Consider the following 20,015-nt stretch of genomic DNA (forward strand, 5'->3'; position numbering starts at 1 on the left):
TCAACCAAGGTGGTTAATTATGAGAAACACATAATCTCAAGGAAATAATTTCATAATCTTTAATATTAATTTCAAGCATTTCTATTCATTTTCATATTTCTATTCATTTTCCTGTTAGAGCTTCAGCTAAAGTATAGAATCACCAACCACAGTATGATGACTGATATAGTCACTTCTATTAAATTGTAGTACTCAAAGACATCAGGACATGTACCAAGGTATTTAGAGGAACATACCCCTCTACATACACTAGCCATAGTTGTTTCACCTCAGAGATACACACAAGCACAACTTTGTGATATTTGAAATATTTTTTTGGCAATGATTTTTATTTTAAAATATATAAAACTTCTGTAAGATTACAATGGGAGACATGAATGAAGAACCAAAATGGAGGAAGCACACTGGTGAGACTCACACAAACAGGAACAGGATGCCACATGGATATGCACATGAGCTCTATCCTAGGTAGCAGGAGCAATGTCTGTTTTACATCTCATGACTCCTTTTAATGCAGGCTAAAAATGGTTCTAATAACGGCATAACCAACCATTATATGTTTAATTGTGCTCTGAATTATACCTGAAGTATTGAAAAAGCAAAGGCTGAAAGCAAAGAGCCAAGAAGTGAATAAAAGATAAACTGTTTTCAATTAAGAAGAGACCCAATATTGCTCTTCACCTGACAAGCTCATTTATTACAAATCTGCTTTTGTTTGCTCCTACCTGGCAATTGTACTTCTTAAAGGGTTCCAGAGTGAGAACTATTGAGAATAAACATGTCTTGAAAATAAATTGTTTATATCTGAGTGTCAGTTTCAGTTTCCCACTAATGGATTAATAGACTAAAATCTGTGGATTTTACCAACTTCAGCTGAGTAATTTTAAAAATCTCTATCTATGTTGAACACAAACAGATAATTGCTTTTTGTAATCATTCACTTAATCCAATATGATAAGTATGTGTTTTAAAGGATTTAGAAATGTTTTACAGTATGTACTGATATGTATAGTTATATTCAAATGCTAATGTTTTCTATAGAAAGGTCTTTAGCATCTGAATTTTTGGGTACCCAAATTTATCATCTGTAGATATTGAAGGATGTAAAAGTTGACTGTAATTCTCCTCTTAGATACACAATAATACCATCAGAATCACATATTCATAATTGAAGTAATTATTCTTCCTATGGAAACCTAACTGCTCCAATCTACCAGCACTAACCCCCAACACACCAATCATGTAAGTCAGAATATTCTGTTCTTTATTATTTCTCTATGTTTTTATCTCCTTATCACATGCACTGACTTTAACTGGATTTAAAAACCATCAGCCTGTATAACATCAGCTTCTTTCTTTCTTTCTTTTTGTTCTTCTTTCATGCAATACACCCCAACCACAGTCTCACCTCCCAACCTTCTAACATTCTTCCTACTTTCCCTATTCCTGAGATCTACTGTTACTCCATTTTTCTTCAGAAAAGAGCAGGCCTCCCAGCAACCAAATATGATAAAACATAATGTCATATGACTAGACACAAATCTTCATATTAAGCCTGAATGAGGCAACCTAGAAAGAAAAGGGGCATCCTAATCAAAAGCAAAAGAGTCAGAGATACCTCCACTCCTACCATTAGGAGTCCCATAAAAACCCCAAGCTTAACAACCCAACATATATACAGTTCTTATTTATAGCACCCTTTTAAGTTTTTCAACTATCCAAATTTTTTAGCAGTCATAAGCCAGAATCATCATGCACAATCATAATCCATATTTTTATCTTGATTAGCACTTAGTGATATTCCATTAACCCAAACTCAGTCTTGCTGAGGTTTTGAGACTCTGGATAGTCTGCCATTGCCAACATAGACAGGCATGTCACTCCTGATCATGGAACCTATCATCCTCTGGCATACTAAGAGTCACCACATTAAATTTGGAAGTAACATCAGCATTCCTCCTTTGCGATCCTCTCATGACACAGGATATTCTTGTGTACTTTCATTTTACCAACAATTACTATGACTGTGAAACTACAATTACATGAATGAACACATACACCATACAAGGTAGTCTTTGAAAGTATGTCTTCTAAAGGTTTTCTACTATAGATCTTTACTGTTCAGATGGGAACATGAATGCCAATTTAAATACATTATCCTCTGCAGAAGAGCTAAGAAGAGATAAGGGACACTCCAGAACACAAAGACAAATTGATGATGAATAACAGATTTTGGTATCACTGTCAGAAAATATCTGAACCAGAGCCTATGGAACAAACTTCCAGAGCAAGAAAACTTGTCAACATTTGTCCACTGGAAACTCAGAATTGTTACGAATATGATGACTTAAATGTCTATCATTTCCTATTTTTCAAATGAAATATTTATTTCTATTATCCTGTCCCTAAGACATTCCTTTAATTTATAAATTTATCAAGTAAACTTAAAAAAATAAATACATTGTCTCTTTGAATAAGTCTCTTACTGTTATATTTAGTGGCAATTTTACATTTGTTAAAAGGATTTGTTTATTTCTAGTTTTATCAATAAAACTGCCCACATTCTACTGGATATGGGGCCATCCACTAGAGTGGTCAAAATAATTAAAGCCATACCCGTAAAACTGATCTTTCTTCCCCCAAAGCCACCATAAGCTCTTAAAGTTGTGCTGGGGACTCATGATTCCAATACTACTGCATGCCTGACTGTTGACTACTCCAATCTCATATTACTTTAGAGTCATATGGAGTCATATTGACAAGTGCCAGATAATTTATCTTAAAGAGAAGAGGGCTTTCATCATAGAATACCTTACATCAGCAGTTTTCAATACATGATTCACGATCCTTTTGGAGGTCCAATAATTTTTTACAGAGATTACCTAAGACCATCAGCAAATATAGCTATTTACATTAAGATTTAGAGTGGTCACAAAATTAAGGTTATGAACTTGCAACAAAAAGAATGTATGACTGGCTGTCACCACAACATGAAGAAGTATATTAAAAGATTGTGGCATTAGAAAGTTCTAACCACTGTTTTGTATGAAAGAGAATACAATACGCACATTATAAAAACCTCTAAGCAGAAGACAGCAGGAAAGGCTTATCATGTCCAAGAAAGTTTTAATTCAAAACTGTATGGCTGAAATCACATTGAAGAAGCAACAACTCAGGATAACCATCATGAGATGTGAAAAATTAACTGTTATTTACAGAGGACCATGGTACAGAATGTGCTGAGAAGGCAGCGAGAAGTCCCAATATGAGTCATGGAATACATGCCCTCAGAAAGGTGATCAACACTATTTGTGACAATCCACATGCATAGCACTGTTCGGTGCCTTCCTCTCTATGCCTACACACTAAAACCAGGAGACCAACAAGGACTGAAAGGTACACATGAGATGTCTGGCCAGTAAACCTCAAAGCTGCCAATTGCATCTGAAGCATCTGTGATAGTGAATTACCACAGAGTCCAAGAGAGACGGAGAGAAATGACAGCTACATTTGTTTTGGCCCCTGGATAAGATTCCTAATCAGAAACGAGACATTGAGAAACAACTCTATGAGTCTAGGGAAGCAAGACTTCAGCTTTTAACGTTTCAATGATGGCTAGTTAGAGCCCAGTGCACAACAGCAGTCTTCAGATGAGGAAGTCTGTGATGGCGCACGGTAACATTCCATGTGGCCTTTGCTGCATTTCTGAGACAATTCTGAAATTAAAAGGTCACTTTAAAAGAAGTGAGTGTTATGTTACTGAGCTTAGCTAGTTAGTAGATGACAATGCCGATACCCAAAAGAGAAGGACAAAGATGGAGTAGGACTCTATGCAAAAGGAAAGACAATTTTCATAAAGTGTGTTTGTATGTGTGTCCACACACGCACGCATGCAATTCAATATATACTTGATAAGGAGGAGTTTAATTCCTATAAACTATGCCTTTGCATAGAACCATCAGTCCTGAGTAAAGCTTAGGAAGGCAGCCCTGCCTCCTCTTCTATCAAGAAGTCTATTCTGTTACTCACTCAGGCACAGCTCCCAGGTTTTGGCCACTGGAATGAAGGCAGTCTTCTGGGGCTTCTCCCTAGAATACTCTGGTAAACAGTTTCTATTTGTGCTCTTGCTGCCTCTGAGTCACAGGTTCTCACTCGTCCAGAACATGGTGATTTTCTTTTGCATACACACAGTCTTTGGGGATTTTGCAAAGGAAAAGTACTTCATTTGAAAGGTAGCCAATGGCCACATAATACTCTCTGTTCAGATACTTCCCCCAAAAAAATATGCTCAACGTATTCACACATACACACACACACACACACACACACACACACACACACACACACACACACACACATACTCACGTGCAACAGAAAAGTATGTCAAGGTCATGTGATGGTTCTCATGTGCCTACCACTTTGCTTACAGTGTATTTAAGTTACCTCCTTCCCAATCTGTCTAAGACATAAAATTACATTCTAGATCTCTTAGCTATATTATAATATAAGAACATATTTTCTTAGATTTACAGATATTCCCTTGATAATTTAGTAATAACTTCAACCAATATCCCCAGGTTTGAAAAAGGATACAGGAAAAACAGGCATATATGTTGCACATATTTTATTCTCCATAGGGAAATCCAACCTAACTTATCCTCCTAGCAACCTAAATGTCCAGTCCCAAAACTGTAAAATTTCACTAGCAATAAGTGGAATAAGAAATCTAACAAGCATATAATTTTAGATGTGTAAGAAAATCACGTCCTTGTAATAACCAACATAGCCAAATAAATCAGATGAATACAATAGGAGATTTCATCTGAACCTAAGTCACTGGAAACAATGGTTGCAATTTCAGGACACTCCATGTGTATGGCATCACAGTGCTTAAGAACTGGATCCAGATGTCATGATTCTGACCATGTTTCACCTTATGTGATGGTTAGTTCAAATGGTTAATTTTACATAACCTAGACTTACCTATGAATAGAGTCTCAATGGGGGATTATCTAGATAAGGTTGGTCCATTGACTTGACTCTGGGAAATTTTTTGACTCACTTAACTGACATTCTCAGACCTAGCATGAAAATGGATGGCATCATTTCCTGAACTTGAGCCCTGGACTGTAACAAAATAAAGAAAGCTTGCTAAGTACTAAACATAATTACTTTCAATTAATATCATTACATAAATATTTATTTGGATGATTCTGATTCATTTTATTAACAGGATATGACCATAAAATTAAACAAGTCATATCTTGCATTGATACAAAATAACTGAAGCACAGGTCTTGTCAAATCTTAGCAGGAAATGGTAATATCTCATTTCTCAACAGTCTTCCCCTAACCCAGAGATCTTTTCCATAGATTAAAAGCTGATGATTAGCGACTCAAAAAAAAAAAAAAAAACCCACTAATTCTACTCAAGTATGTTATTCCTTGCTTAAATATTTCTCACCAAATTCTCACAGCTTTTGACACCGCATATCAAATATCAACTACTCCATTTTAGGCAAAAGAGATGGTTAATCAGGAAGACTTTGAGAGTTATGCCTCAATCCCTACAGCCCTGGGAAGGGCTGTGCAGTGCTAGCAGACATGGAGAGAGTAATTGAGCTCCTCACTATTTCAAGGCATCCTTTCTTGGACTTGTGACTAAAGACTCATTGGCTAAACACAGTAGACCAAGACAAAAAGGAAAATGGCCTTAAGCTAAGTCAAGCTTACTTGGAGTTCCAGTAAGATAGATCCTCTTGTGGCTAATGGGAGAAATGTGTTGCACTATCAAAAAATTAATTAAAATTATATAGGTAACTCCCCTTCAACTTTACCTTTATAAAGCTACCCAAGCTGGTTTTACTTTCTTGAATGAAGTCTGGTCATCTAGACAGAGAAATTTCTTTTCTAAGCTACTTTTCCAAACAAAATTTTGAATTCAAGGTGTTTCCAAATAAAATAATCAATATTATTATTAACAATAAATAACAGAAATAATAAATGATAGCAAACCTTTTTAAGCACATCCAGAAGGAGAATTACTTTGTAGAGACCTAACAGTAAAGACGTGGTCTCTTCTGCCAACTGAGCATTTGGTTTTCTTAGGAGGAACACAATAATTACTAGGAGGCACAGTCCATGATATTTTTAAGTTACCAATAAATTTTTTTCTTTCTGAAGTTTAGGTTAGTCAAGATAAAAGTTTTAAATGGTCACTACTAGTTTACTTCTCCATAACTGACCCAGATGATTTATTGTCGATGAGATAGCTCAGGACAATTTTGGCAATAATATGGTGCACTTTCTAGATGAAAACAGATGGGAGCTGAATACAGTCTTAATCAAGTCATCCCAGCTGGGACAAATAATCCTACATTAGTAAGTTTATATTTTCTCAGTTTGTTATACCCACTCTTAACATGAGCAAAGGCAAACTAAGATTGTAGATACATTAATCTATTTCAGGTTGTAAAGGGTTCTTTTAGGAGATGTATGTAAGTCATAGGTAGTCCACAAATACAATATTTAAAGAAAAGGGATCCAGCACAAAAGAAAATTCTATACTTGTTCTATCACCCAACAAGTGCCATGAATTCAGTAGCTGCTTGAGAGAAAAAGAGATGCAAGATTGATCCATTAGAGCAACATGATTTGGTTCATTGTGTTTTCCTCATGTTGTTTTACATAGTAAGAAATTCTCATAAAGTGAAAGGCCTCTGTGGGTCTACAAAGACAAAATAGAAACAGTGAGGTAGTTTTCTGTTTTCTTCAGTGACTTGTTGGAACTATACAATGAAATGGTCTCACTGTTCTAGCTGAGCCCAGATTAGTTGAGAGTGTAAAGGGGGGGGGGTGGTATTCAAGACGAATGGAAACTGTTATTTCATGTTTATGGGGATCCACTTTTTTTAGCACACTATAATAGGTATGAGCTAGATGATGCCACTGGATTAATCTAACCTTCACAATGGTTTTACACACTTTTCTTATAATTCACCCCAGTAACTTTCAAATAAAATAGAATAGGGGAGTAATGGGACATACAAAATGCTTTCAATTGGTTATATGTGAAAATGGTTCACTGACTCTTCAAAATCCAGCCTACAGTGTACCCTTTACCTTCACACTTCACATCTCTCTCTCTCTCTCTTTCTCTCCTCTCCATATGTGTGTGTGTGTGTGTGTGTGTGTGTGTGTGTACGTGTGGCATACTCCATTTTTAAAAATTTGGCACATGCTCTACGTTCTTTGAGGGGTTATTTCTCTTTTTTAATCCACTGAACTCCCAATGACCTGTTAGTGCTTTCATTAAACCACAAGCAACTGAATTAATCACTCTGAATCCTTTGCAATTTCAGGAGTCCTAAATTATCCAACATAACACCCATGTTTTGTTGGCGTTTTCTTACCTTATCTTCTATGACAGACTACAAGGATTAGAATTAGAATGAACTCAGTATGCATGCTAGACGTCTAGCTGCGAATCTAGATGCACATAATTTTTGAGCAATACATGTTGAGAGCAAACAAGTCATCAGTATTTCTGGTATAAGAATCGCTATCCCTTATAGATACTTGTGTCTGTCTTCTATAAAATAGATTAATGGAGGGAGACGAAAACGGACTTTCAAATGTGGGCTCAACAAAGGAGAATAAAAGTGACATGAGAGTTGGGTATTTTTTTCAGGGTTCGGGTGAATGGAGCAGGGCCAGCATCTTCTTTGTGTGGATACATTTGCTGCCTTTGAGATTCAGGCTATTTTTGAGGTACAGGTGGAGTTGAAGAGAGCTTCTAAGACCTGCTTGTCTTTGTCAGCAGCTTGTCCCAATTTTCTAGAAGCCTTGGGTTTTCACTGATCAGGATTTCAGAAAACTCTGGAGCCTTATCTGTCTCTCCTCTGACCCATTGTCATGGATTTGTCATGTGCCAAGGCAAAATGGCCATTCCTGTTCAAATCCCCTTTCCTCTGGTCCCATAGGAAGATGAATGAAACATTTCTTAAGGAGTTGGAGGTAAATTAGCTTTCTGCCTCTTCAAATTCAGTTTCTTGGAAACCATAAAATCTTATCTGTTTTCTAGCGGATTCCTGGTATCCACTAATGGCACCAGCGTCTAAGATTGGAGAAGTCATATAAAAAAAATACACAGGGCAGACGAACAAGAGCAGACTTCCTGTCATCCAATGAAACATTTCAATTTTAGTTTTCACACTCTATTTAGGGTCAGGTGGAGATAAGCAGCTTTGTTCCTTGGCAAGACATCCTTTCTGATTCTGCCACTGAATATCCCCTGAAGAGACTACAGTCTTTACAAACTAGGTTTCTGACATGTTTGCATATACTTCCCTGTCCTATGACTGTTCCAAACACCTCTTAAAATAGCTTTGCAAGTGCTTCCCAGCACTCTCCAGAAGCACATCAGGTCCCCAGTGAGAGTGACAATGTCTGGGTTAGTGCATTCTGGCAGCTCCCCTTGAATTTCTCAGGTCCATGAGATATTCCGTGTCCCAGTCAACACCAGCTCCACAGCTCAACACCAATCATGTCCCCTCTATCCTTCTGTTGATAAAAACAGAGCAACAATACCAACAGAAAAACATAACAAAAATAATAAAAGCCTGATATTTCACCTCAAAAATATTTCTGACAAACTGATTACACATACAGCTATTGGGGAATCAGGATGAAGTAACAGTAATTTGGAAGGAAAATCCATTGACATAATTAGGAGCGATAACATCGAAGTGTGGCTTCCTGATTTGTTTCTTCCTCACTCTAAAGATCCTGCATAGACAAGTTTTGCAAATCTGGCAATAGATGTGAGAATAGTCTCCTGGTGAAAGAAACCAAGTGCAAATAGTAGAATTTGATGTAGGTTAATTAGAAAATTTATTTATCCTTTTTTTTTCCATTTACCCTTTTGCTTTTGAGATTGGCCTTTAAAGACTCACTTTGCACACCTGTAATCCCAAAAAAATGGGGCAGAGGCAGAATCTCTGGGTTCAAGGGCAACCTAGTCTACATGTCAAGTTTCAGGATAGCCCCAGCTACACACACACACACACACACACACACACACACACATACACAAAACCCTGTGCAAAAACCCAGAAAAACAAAAGAGTTCACTTTCTTTTTGAAGCTGACATATATTTTTCAGGAACAAACATCAATACAATGTCTAACTAATTTTCAATTATTTTATTGTATAGTGTTAAAGGGTTGTTTATTTCTTTGAGTAAACACTAACAAACACAAAACACTAGTTATTTCTTAGTTACATGAATATCAAAAATAAAAATGTGGATAATGTTCACAAAGTGTCTAAAAATTTGAAAGTATCTGCTATCAAGATGAGAATATCTCATTGACTTGGGGATTATCAATAGCAATGAGATCAGTGATGTAACTATCAATACAGGTTCTGATAGACTGGCCTAATTTCTTATCTCTCATCAATGTTTTGAAATCATTAATTAACTCATGTATTGCCAATAAATATAGCACTGTTAAATCACAGGATGGCTTCCTAAGCCATTAGTGAAAAGAAGACAGTAATTAGAAAAATAATAATAAGTTCTATACAAACACAGAAAAGAAGGAGGTTTTATAGAACCACAGTTTTTTTCCAGAAGGAATTGATGTGTAAGATTAATAGTCAGTGAACAACATTTTCCACAGAGGCAGTTAGGCCGATGATGATGTTGAGTTTGGGTTAAATGCAGGGATAAATATACTTCAAACCTGTTTCCAATGCTGTGAACATGAGTTTTAAAACCACTACTGCTTTTTGGTCATAAGAGATTTAGCTGTGAATAAAGGTATCAGACTGGATCATAATGAGCAATCCGTGGATTTTCTGCAGAAGGAGGGAAAAGGTCAAGTTTCAATAAAACATAAGAAATTGGTAAAATTTAAACTGGTATAATTTACCACTAATTTATTCTGCTTGAGGCATATCTAGATCAAAAGAGAGCTGTCTGGAGTCTCTTTTTCTAGCCTCCTAGTAAAGACTGAAGACTCTTCTCAGGTGGTACAACCCTTGTGTAGCTGTGGAAGGTCATGGCAAGGCTGATATGAATAAACATAAAGCTTCCCCATCACAGAGTGGAAGTGTGGACATAAACTAGTACTTCTTCCTTTGTCGATGGATGACAGAGTGGAGATTAGGTCAGCTGAAGAACAAACACAGTTTTGTTTTAAAAGTAGATGATTAGTCGTTATTTACTAAATGAATGGCTACAAGAATTAACAAAGGGGTGCTCCAATTTCAGCATCACCCAGCATCATGCATGGTTTCATGACCAAAACTGCTGTTTGTCCTTTTTTGGTCATTTAACTTCCAGTCAAGTAAAAAGAAAGAAATGACATGGACCTATCCCTAGTTCTGGGGGAATTGTGTGTTTCAACACATGTGATCATCCGTTGCAGTATACATACACAGGGGTGTGGCTCTGTTGCAGGTTCATCAGCTTGAGGCAGAATAGATTAAGTTTAAACAAATGATGCTGTCACATACCAACAAGGGCCTCCTAGAAACATTTTGCTGAAACTTAATGGAGTGTTTGTTTTCAATGTGGAAAAAATGTGAAAATGCTTTTTCCCAAAGGGAAATTTTAAAAACTTTCATATTATTTCAGAAAATAATTAATTTAATGTTATAGAAGCAACAGAAGTATACTGGGGTAGGAGGAACCTTGGAACTTTAGGCAGACTAAGGCATAAAAGTCTTCATTAAATAATATTTATTGAGTTTATCTTTGGGATAAGATTAGAAATTGATACCAGATTCAGTGCTGAGAAAAAGGAAACGTAAGATGATTTTTAAAAGAGAGGAAAAATATTATTCCTACCCTTATGCCGTGGGTTTCTTCTAATGAAAACAGACAGTATCGATAAGAATTTAATTTTATTATGGATTTGAATATAAATACAGGTAAAACAAGCACAGGACCCAGTGAGATGCTAAAAGGGAGGTTGAAGCTACTGGATATCATTAGTTATCAAATGCACATCCATGTCAAACAGCCAGAATGGCTACATCAAGATATCAAGGTATAGCGATCTGATGGAAGACTGAGAAGAAAGAAAAGGTCACAGTCCGAAGAAATGCTAAATGACCCCTCCGGACCCATCTGGCTTCTGAACGGAAGTGGCAATGCTGGTAAGCTGAATTCAGACTTGTGGCCTTTCACGCAGAGGGCACATGTCTTTCATAGTTGAAACCTTCATTGAAGTGTTTAGCCTTTTTATTGAACTGTGGCATTATCCTGACTGCCAAGTCTTGGGAAGTTGGATGATAAAGAGAAATGGGAAAGACACATCTATGTGTCACTCACTTCTCAGCTAGACACCAGGGAGCAAAAAAGTCACCATAACCAGGTGAATAATATTTGGTTTGAATTATTTTCAAAATTTCTCCTAAAAATATGATAGTAAAAAAATAATTCACAAGATCCCCATAATAACAAGTAGCAGAGCCATATTCTTACTAAACACTGTAACCTGGGTAATTCACTTTCCAAAATAACAACACAGAGAAAATTAAAATGTTTAAAACACTAAGTCTCTGGTTATCACTATAAAAGTATAAAATTTAAGAATACAGGAATGAAAGATAAGAGAAGATCTAATATAAGAATGAAAGTGTATTATATATGATGAGAGGCTTAAAATTCTAGGCGGAAAAAACAGCTGGCCTAAGAGAATATTATTCTAATCCATAAAGAAATGACTACCTAATTGTGAAAAGTAGTGAAAAGAAAGGTAAATGCCTACGGCTAGATAAAATAGGCGGTTAAATAATCCTGCTGACATAGTGTTCTAGAAATGTTGAGACTGAAGACAGAGGACCAGAGAAGTGATGCTCAGTAGGCAGTCAGGAAGTTGGGACACAGAAGATTTTCATAGGAATGGAAGCACACTGCATTGTGTTATCCCAATTTATGTGCACCATTATCTTCTTGTTCAAGTGTGGATGTCTAGTGTAAGTGATAAGCTCGTATGATAATGCTATCACTCGCTAGAGAATGTTTGCTTTGTGAAGAACCCTTGGGTGTAGATGGGCAGGCAATCTGTGAGAAGACTCCATATCTTTTGCTCTAGTTTTGTGAATTCACACTGTCCCCAAACATAAAGACTATTTAAAAAACCTAATGCAGCAAAAAAAAAAAAAAAAAAAAAAAAAGTCGTAAGAGCAGAAAAGCAATTTGAGTTTTAGATGACTGACCTGTTGAAATTCAATTGTATTAGAGATATCAAGTGAACATGGGCTTGAGATAAATAGTAATTTATAAATGTAATCAACTAAGGGTTTGCTGCAAGTGAAAGAAATTAATCACAATAATTTAATGAAAAGAAGCAAATAGGATCATACCACTTTTAGAAAATCTGACCAATAATATACGGTACAAGGATTTTATTGTATCTGAGGACTTAGGGAAACCTCATCATGGATTTAGAACAACTATCAATTATTTTGGAAAGAGTATCCCAGATACTAAAGGTGCCAACAAAAAGGAAGAGAGCCATATCTATTATGGGTTAGGATAGGATAGGAAGGCTGCCAATGATAAAGTATAATCTAGATCCCATGTCTACTCAAACAATGGTACCACAGCAGCTCAGAGAACCTAACAACCCTTATACAGTGTGGCACAACAACTTACCAGCTGAGTGCTGGGGGAGAGAAAAAAGATTCAAACACAAAGGGTCATGAGACATCCACTGCCAAAAGGAAACCAAGTGAGCAAAGCTGGTGAACATCAAAGAGGAGATGTCTGAGAAAGTCTTACTCTTTTATAGAAACAGCCCTGGGATTCTTCTAGACATTCCAATCATGGAAAGATGCCATTTGATTTGTTTAAACAGGAAAACTCACTGGAGAATAAATATGACCTCCTTTACTGCTAGAAAAATAAGATTAATTAAAAAATTTGGAAAACCCTTGCAGGGATGGAAGCCGAGGAGTCTTCATGTAAGTGGGAGCATTTAAAGAGGAGTGCTGAGGTTGTGAATTTCCTGCAGAAGGTGTTATGTAACCAAAAACTGCAAGAGAGAGGGGAGCAATTATCACCTTAATTAATTAGGGCCCTGTTGCCAGTCCATTGTGAACGATAATCCTTGATTAAAGGTGTCAGTATGTAAAAATATTGACTGATATGGAAACATAGGAGTGTGAAATTTCAATTAATTGTAGCAAAAATTAGCTAGCATTAACATTTACCAATAGACAGTGATGAGTCTCTAGAGTCTTCGGGTGTATAAGCAGTTAAGAATTGACAATAGATACAAAAACAGGGAGAGAGTTAATCTACTGAGGTTTTACTCCCCCCAACAAGTAGGTCCTTTGGCTCTTTATTTGTGTATTTGCAATACAGAAGTCAGCATTAAGTAAGACTTAATAGAGAAAGTCTATGGGAGTCGTTAAAAAAGACAGGAACTAAAAAATTGCATCAACATACCACTTGGTTTGGCCTTAATAAAAAGAAATGTCTCACACCTTTGATAAATACCTTCAAAATATTTTATGTCTAGAGAATTTAGAAGCCTTTACTGAAATACCATACACCTCTGGTACCAAATACCCCATATCTCAATATAGCTCCCAAGGGACTTTTCATGTTCTACAACTTCCAGATAGGAAGTAGACAAACTGACCTCATTCAGACTACTGGGCAGCATGGTGGTTCTGAGCCTCACCTCAGACTCACCTCTTTTGAGAGCTCTATCTTTTGTCTTCCCCATAATTAAAGTTTCTGAACGAAGACTGCAAGCAAAGTTTACCTCTGTAGTATTCTTCTATTGCTCTTGGTACTTGTTTTTATCAGACTCTGGTAGCAAATTCTCAATGAGGTGCCCTCTTTAAAATGTGCCTGATATTTCCTTCTCAGTGATAAAGATGGATCAGGGATTGAGGGAACAGCCAACCGATAACTGGCCCAACTCGAGAGCCATCCCATGGGAGAGAGCCCAAGTGACACTATAAATGATACACTGCTATGCTTGCAGACAGGAGTCTAGAATAACTGTCTCCCAAGAACTTCATCTAGCAGCAGATTGAAACAGATGTAGAAACCCACCGCTGAATATCAGGTAGAGATGGAGGAGTCTTGTGGAAGAGTGGAAGATAGGATTAAGTGAGCCAGAACATTCATACACACCACAAAAAAGACCTACAGAGTCAACTAACCTGGGCCTATGGGGGCTCCAAGACACTGACCCACCAACCAAAGGTCATGCACCTAGGCCCCCAACACATATGTAGCAGATGTGCAGCTTGATCTTCATGTGGGTCCCCTAACAATTGAAGCTGGGGCTGTCTCTGACTCTGTTGCCTATTGGATCACCCTCCCCTAGCTGGACTAAGTAGTTGGATCTCAGTGAGAGAGGAGTGCCTAGTCCTGCTGCAACTGGATATCTTGGGGCAAGGTGGTACCCAGGGGGGCTTTTTCTTATCAGAGGAAAAGGAGACAGAGTAGTGGGTAAAGGGATTTTATAAGGATGATACTGGGAGAACAGGAGGAAGGGGGCTGTGATGGGATGTAAATAAATAAATTAACTAATTAAAAATATGTTCCTCTTGTACAGCAAAGCAAGTAAGCTCTCAGAGCTGATGTTTCACCATAGATGCAGCTCTAATGGAAATAAATTCAGACTCAGGCTTAGACCAAGTTATTCAGTTTCAAAGATAAACAAATAAAAACCAATTTATACTAAGCTAAGGAAGAAAATGTAATAATTTCATACAACAAAGGGTAGAGCCAAGGTAAAGAAAGAATACACTCAAAGAGTTTACAAAAGTTGTAAAGTTTCCTAGAAGCATGGCACAGGAACTCACTGAATTCTTCCTTTGCTCTCTCTCTCTCTCTCTCTCTCTCTCTCTCTCTCTCTCTCTCTCTCTCTCTGTGTGTGTGTGTGTGTGTGTGTAGATACATGAGTTTATGTAGAAACCTCTTGCCTTCGAAACAATTTCAAGGAAGGTACAAAAATAATCATCTAGTTCAACAATACAAATTTGTGTGTGCAATGAATTTTATTACCACTACTAATCAAATTATTCTGTGCTTTTCGCTTATGAAATGTAGAAAGAAAGAGTCTCCAGGTAATTCTTTCGATACCTAACTCACTCCTAGTAAAGAGCCATGAAGTAGTTTATTAATCAAGAGATAAGAGGCCCATCTTCCCGTAGTTCATTGGTTTGGTAAAGAAAAGCATATCTGCTTTATTAATACAGAGGCATCTTCCCAAGTAAGAGGTTTGAACAATAACATCAGGGGACATCAACTGAGCATTCCTATTCCTAGTGCTTACTGGATAAATCTGTCCCTTGGGGGCATCATAGTGCAGTTATAGCCAAATATACCCTGTCAGAACTGAAGACAATTCCAGCACTCCACTGAATCCTCCTGGAGCAGCTGGGAAAAGGAAGATGAATGGGGAAGAGGAAGAGGAAAAAGAGTCCATTTCCTTCCCAGGGTAAACCTAGGGAGGGCACTGTGCAGAGGGTAGCAAAGGAGCCTTGGAATCAAAAGAATTTTGTGTTCTGCAAAGACATCAGTGAGAAAAAACATGAAGGACCACAGAAGGGGTAGAAACTGAAATAAGGCTCACAAAGGGAACCATGCAATCAACCCTTCCCAGCTAAGGCTAACTCTAAGGATGTAGATATGGAGTTGTAACTGAGCTGCATGTAAACAAACAGGTATGCAGATACCACTACGCTCAGGTATACTGAATTGTTATTTATTGCTTATTCTGGAATCTTTCCAGGAAACCAAAAGGCTTATGCACATCACTGTTTCTGGATCTTGACAGTTTATAAAGAGAGACAAAGCTTTCATGTTAAGTGCTAAAGAAGCATTTCAGGGTTGAACATTCTTCTTTGTTGTGGTTGTTCCTCTTTTCAGCGTCTGAGAAGTCCTAAAGCTTACCATTGACATTACTTTTTACTATTACTTAAAATGTACTCCACTATTGCCCATTTCGGGATCATATTAGGTAACTGCTAAAAATGTAGATTTCTGGGAGGCTTCTTGCTGACTCATAAACTCTTCATGAAGAAAAGAATATTCTAGGCATTCAACCTATGAATTACTCTCTTTAAAGAGCATGAGAAGGTAGTGGTAATTTAGCCAGTTCCCAAAATCCTGTCATTCAAAGCACTGGCTATGTATGCCAATGGTTAAAATCCTGTGTTTTTGTGTGCCTAGAGGTCAGCACCCAAGGGTAAATGCATACTGAGCCTCCAAAACAGATGTCCTTCTTGAGCCAAATGAAAACATAACACTTTCAGAACACCACCCCCTACCACACTTCAATTATTCATTTCAATTTATCTTAAAAATACAGATGTTCAGAATTGTTGGTCCCTTGCTCCCTGTACTAGACATCTGAACCAAAGCTAGTATGTAGCCCAAGAAGATTTTTTATGCAATAAAATAGAAAGGGAATATGAATATTTATGAAGTTATAAACATCTATGCAAAACTTTTGTTAGAAAGTCAGTCAGCTATTAAAAAATGTATCTCTTCACTTCTCTGCCTTTAGCCTAAGACTGAGTATAAAATCAAATCTTATTATCAATGTATTATAAATGCATGATTTTCATCACTAATGAAACTATATCTGTTGTTCTTCTATTTTCCTTAATTTTAAATGTTAAGTTCTGGTTGTTATTTTGTGACAAAGACCAGATTAAATCATCTAAACTTCCAAGGACTCTCATTTTTAAATACTTTAGTTTAATCCCCAGGGGGGAAAAACTGTCCAAAGCCATGAAATACTTTAAAATAATAACTCATGTCTTCCCCTCCAAAACACATTAACATGACTACTAAACACAAAAAAATTCATGTTATTATTAACATTGATTGCAAATATAAATAAAACTCTGGTTACTTGTCATTGGTTATTATAATAACAACATCACTGAAGAATTAAATGAAAGAAAAGGAGAGAAGAAAGAAAATGATAGAAAGAAGAAATTGGCTAAAGTTGTTTAGCTTTTGCTGTGATAGGTAAAGAAACAGCTACTACAAGTTTTGTTTCTGCCGACCAAACAGGAAGAAATGATGAGTAAAGATGCAGCTGGGGAAGGAGACATTATTAGTACTGGAGAGTCTCACTGCATCAGCTATGGACAGCCTCACTGCATCAGCTATGGACAGTTTCACTACATCAGCGATGGACAGCCTCACTGCATCAGCGATGGACAGTCTCACTACATCAGCGATGGACACCCTCACTGCATCAGCGATGGACAATCTCACTACATCAGCGATGGACAGTCTCACTGCATCAGCGATGGACAGCCTCACTGCATCACTGATGGACAGTCTCACTACATCAGTGATGGACAGCCTCACTACATCAGTGATGGACAGTCTCACTACATCAGCGATGGACAGTCTCACTCCATCAGCAATTGACAGCCTCACTGCATCAGTGATGGACAGTGATTGGAGAGTTTATCACAATCACTTGAGAAACACTAAAGAATTTTTAAAGAGGAAATGGCATTCTCAGATTTGCATTATAGAAAAGGCAGTGTGGCAATGAGAGAGGGAGGTGTAGTACAGACAGCTGAAGTGAAGGGCCAGCTCAAAACATGCCAATAAAGTCTGAGAATCCCCCCCCAACAAGGGAGATTTGGGGAGAGGTTCTGGAGAAGCCCCAAAGAAAGCACTGGTCTGCTTTGCCACTGGAGTGGAAAGAGCTGTAGAATTTGGAGTGAGAAAGATATGGTGTTCTTAGTATATCAGTTTCATGCCAGTTTGTTGGGTTATGAGTGACTAATTAAAATGTACTCATTAATGCAGACGAAGAGTAAAATGTCTAGACATTTTCATCAAGCAAGCTTCCCCATTAAGTCAGAAGACTTCAATTCTTTTAAGTCTGCAGATCAAAGCATACAGAATATTCTAGATTCTTCTCTCGGGAGTCTCTCTGTCTTCCATAAGAACATTTCACAATTAAATTAAGTTTAAAAAAAAAAAAAGTGGTGTATAGGTCTAAAAACTTACATGCGTATATAGAACTTTCTAGATCTCTGCATACTAGACATCTTCCAACATACTTAGAAAACAAAATCTTCTTTTATAATATCACTGTTGAAACTATATTAATTAAGCCTTATCCGAGTTATTTTTATTTTGAAATTGAAATTAAAGTGTCTGCTAAGCTTTAAACAAGGATGAGCTAGCTCCTCATAAACAAACCAGTGCACTTCCTGCCTGTGAGCACCAGAGGGCATCATTAGGTGTAAGCTTGGCTGGAGGGAGAAGGGTTGAGGGAGAAAGAATTCCATTACTAATGACAGAAACTAATTCTTATAGCATACCCTTATCTACCATGAAACATTACCATGGTAACAGCAGCACCTAAGATGATTGTATATTTAGGTCATAGTATAAAAGGAACTTCAGCATGAGAAGAGAGAAGAAAAAGAAATGAAGTAAGACAGGAATAGATAGCATAGATCCCCTAACATTTCTTCCTCCTCCTCAGCTGATAGCAGTGCACAAAGTCACATCTGCCTCAACAAACAGAGGCTGACAATAAAGTCTGATTAAAATTAGAAGAAGCCACTGAAACTCAGAACTCAAGCATCCAAAGGGGAGAAATAATAGCAATGCACTCACTATCATACAATGGAGAGATGCTAGAATAGACGTTGACTTGGTTGACTTGTGAACTTTCTCATGAAGTACTTAGAAGTTTCAGTTTGGAGAAATCTACTTATCCACTTATCATGTGTTCAGCTGGAAGGCATCTGACATCTACTTGGTTCCCTTGCCTTAGCTGAGGGGTAGATGTGGCACCTGGCAAAGTGCCTGGTGCTCTTAATGCCTTTGATTTCTTCCACCAGAAATAATAGCTAACTAAGTAGAATCAGGATGTTGTGCCAACTAAGAATGCAGTTGGCACTGACTCTTTTCGGTTGCTTTGCCTGGATGTAGGGGGTCTAAGCAGAAAAGTAAGAGTTGGATTAAAGAGATGGAGAGAACAGGATTGAAAACTGAGTATCACAGGGCCACTTTCCCAGAACACGGGAAAATACAGGTTATGCCTCTGCATACAGTTAATTAGCACAGTGTCAAAGTGAAGCCTCGGGGAGTCCAAAAGGCTTTGTTTGCATGTTGTGGCTGCAACATACTATTTATGTGATTTTGGGCCATCACCACGATTCTGTGACCGTTGGTTTCCTTTCCTGTAAATCAAGAAAATAGAATCCATCTCCTAGGATTGTTGCAATGAGAAAATGGATTCATATACTTACTCATTCAGCAAAGATTTATTAAGTTCTTGGGATGTGCTTGACACTATTTAAAAATCATAAGGATTTGTAGCAAAACATAATATAATGCATGCAAGCTGCTTTGGAAAGTACCAGGAATTTAGCATGAAGTTTGAAAATGCCTAAGGAAAGATGACCTGCTTCCCATGATCTATCCCCCTACCTCTCCTACACACACACACACACACACACACACACACACCCACACACACGGGGGGGGGTACATACAACACAGCAGAGCCTAGGATATGCAGTACACTTGCATTGCTGACCCCTAGTGAAAGGGATTGGGCCATCTGCTCAGTGAACCAAAGGAAACAGAGTGCAGACAAACAGTAAGGATGTAGGGCAGTTGTGAACAGCCACAAGGGGATTTTACCAGTGTCTAATACATCTGAGACCTTGTGGGAACACAGCATGGACATCAAGAATAATGTACCAGTGCAAACGTCATTTTTATGAATAATGACTATCTTTCAAGGAGACTCTGACATGTTGTTTGTCTTTCTCTATCTTATACAGCAAAAGAAAGAAATGTTAAGATCGGATGAAGAAGGCTTGCTGGAAATATTCTTAGGAGCACTTTTTCGCATAGTGACATATTATGTCCAGTGTGAGGAGTTGAGGCTGAACCACACTTTATTAAGGTCATTTCCTCAGAATCCTGCCCTTACATTCCCTTCTTCTTTCTCCCATTTCCTTTTCACCTCTCCTA

Source organism: Micromys minutus (genome assembly GCF_963924665.1).
Source record: "Micromys minutus genome assembly, chromosome: 18".
Classification (NCBI taxonomy): domain Eukaryota; kingdom Metazoa; phylum Chordata; class Mammalia; order Rodentia; family Muridae; genus Micromys; species Micromys minutus.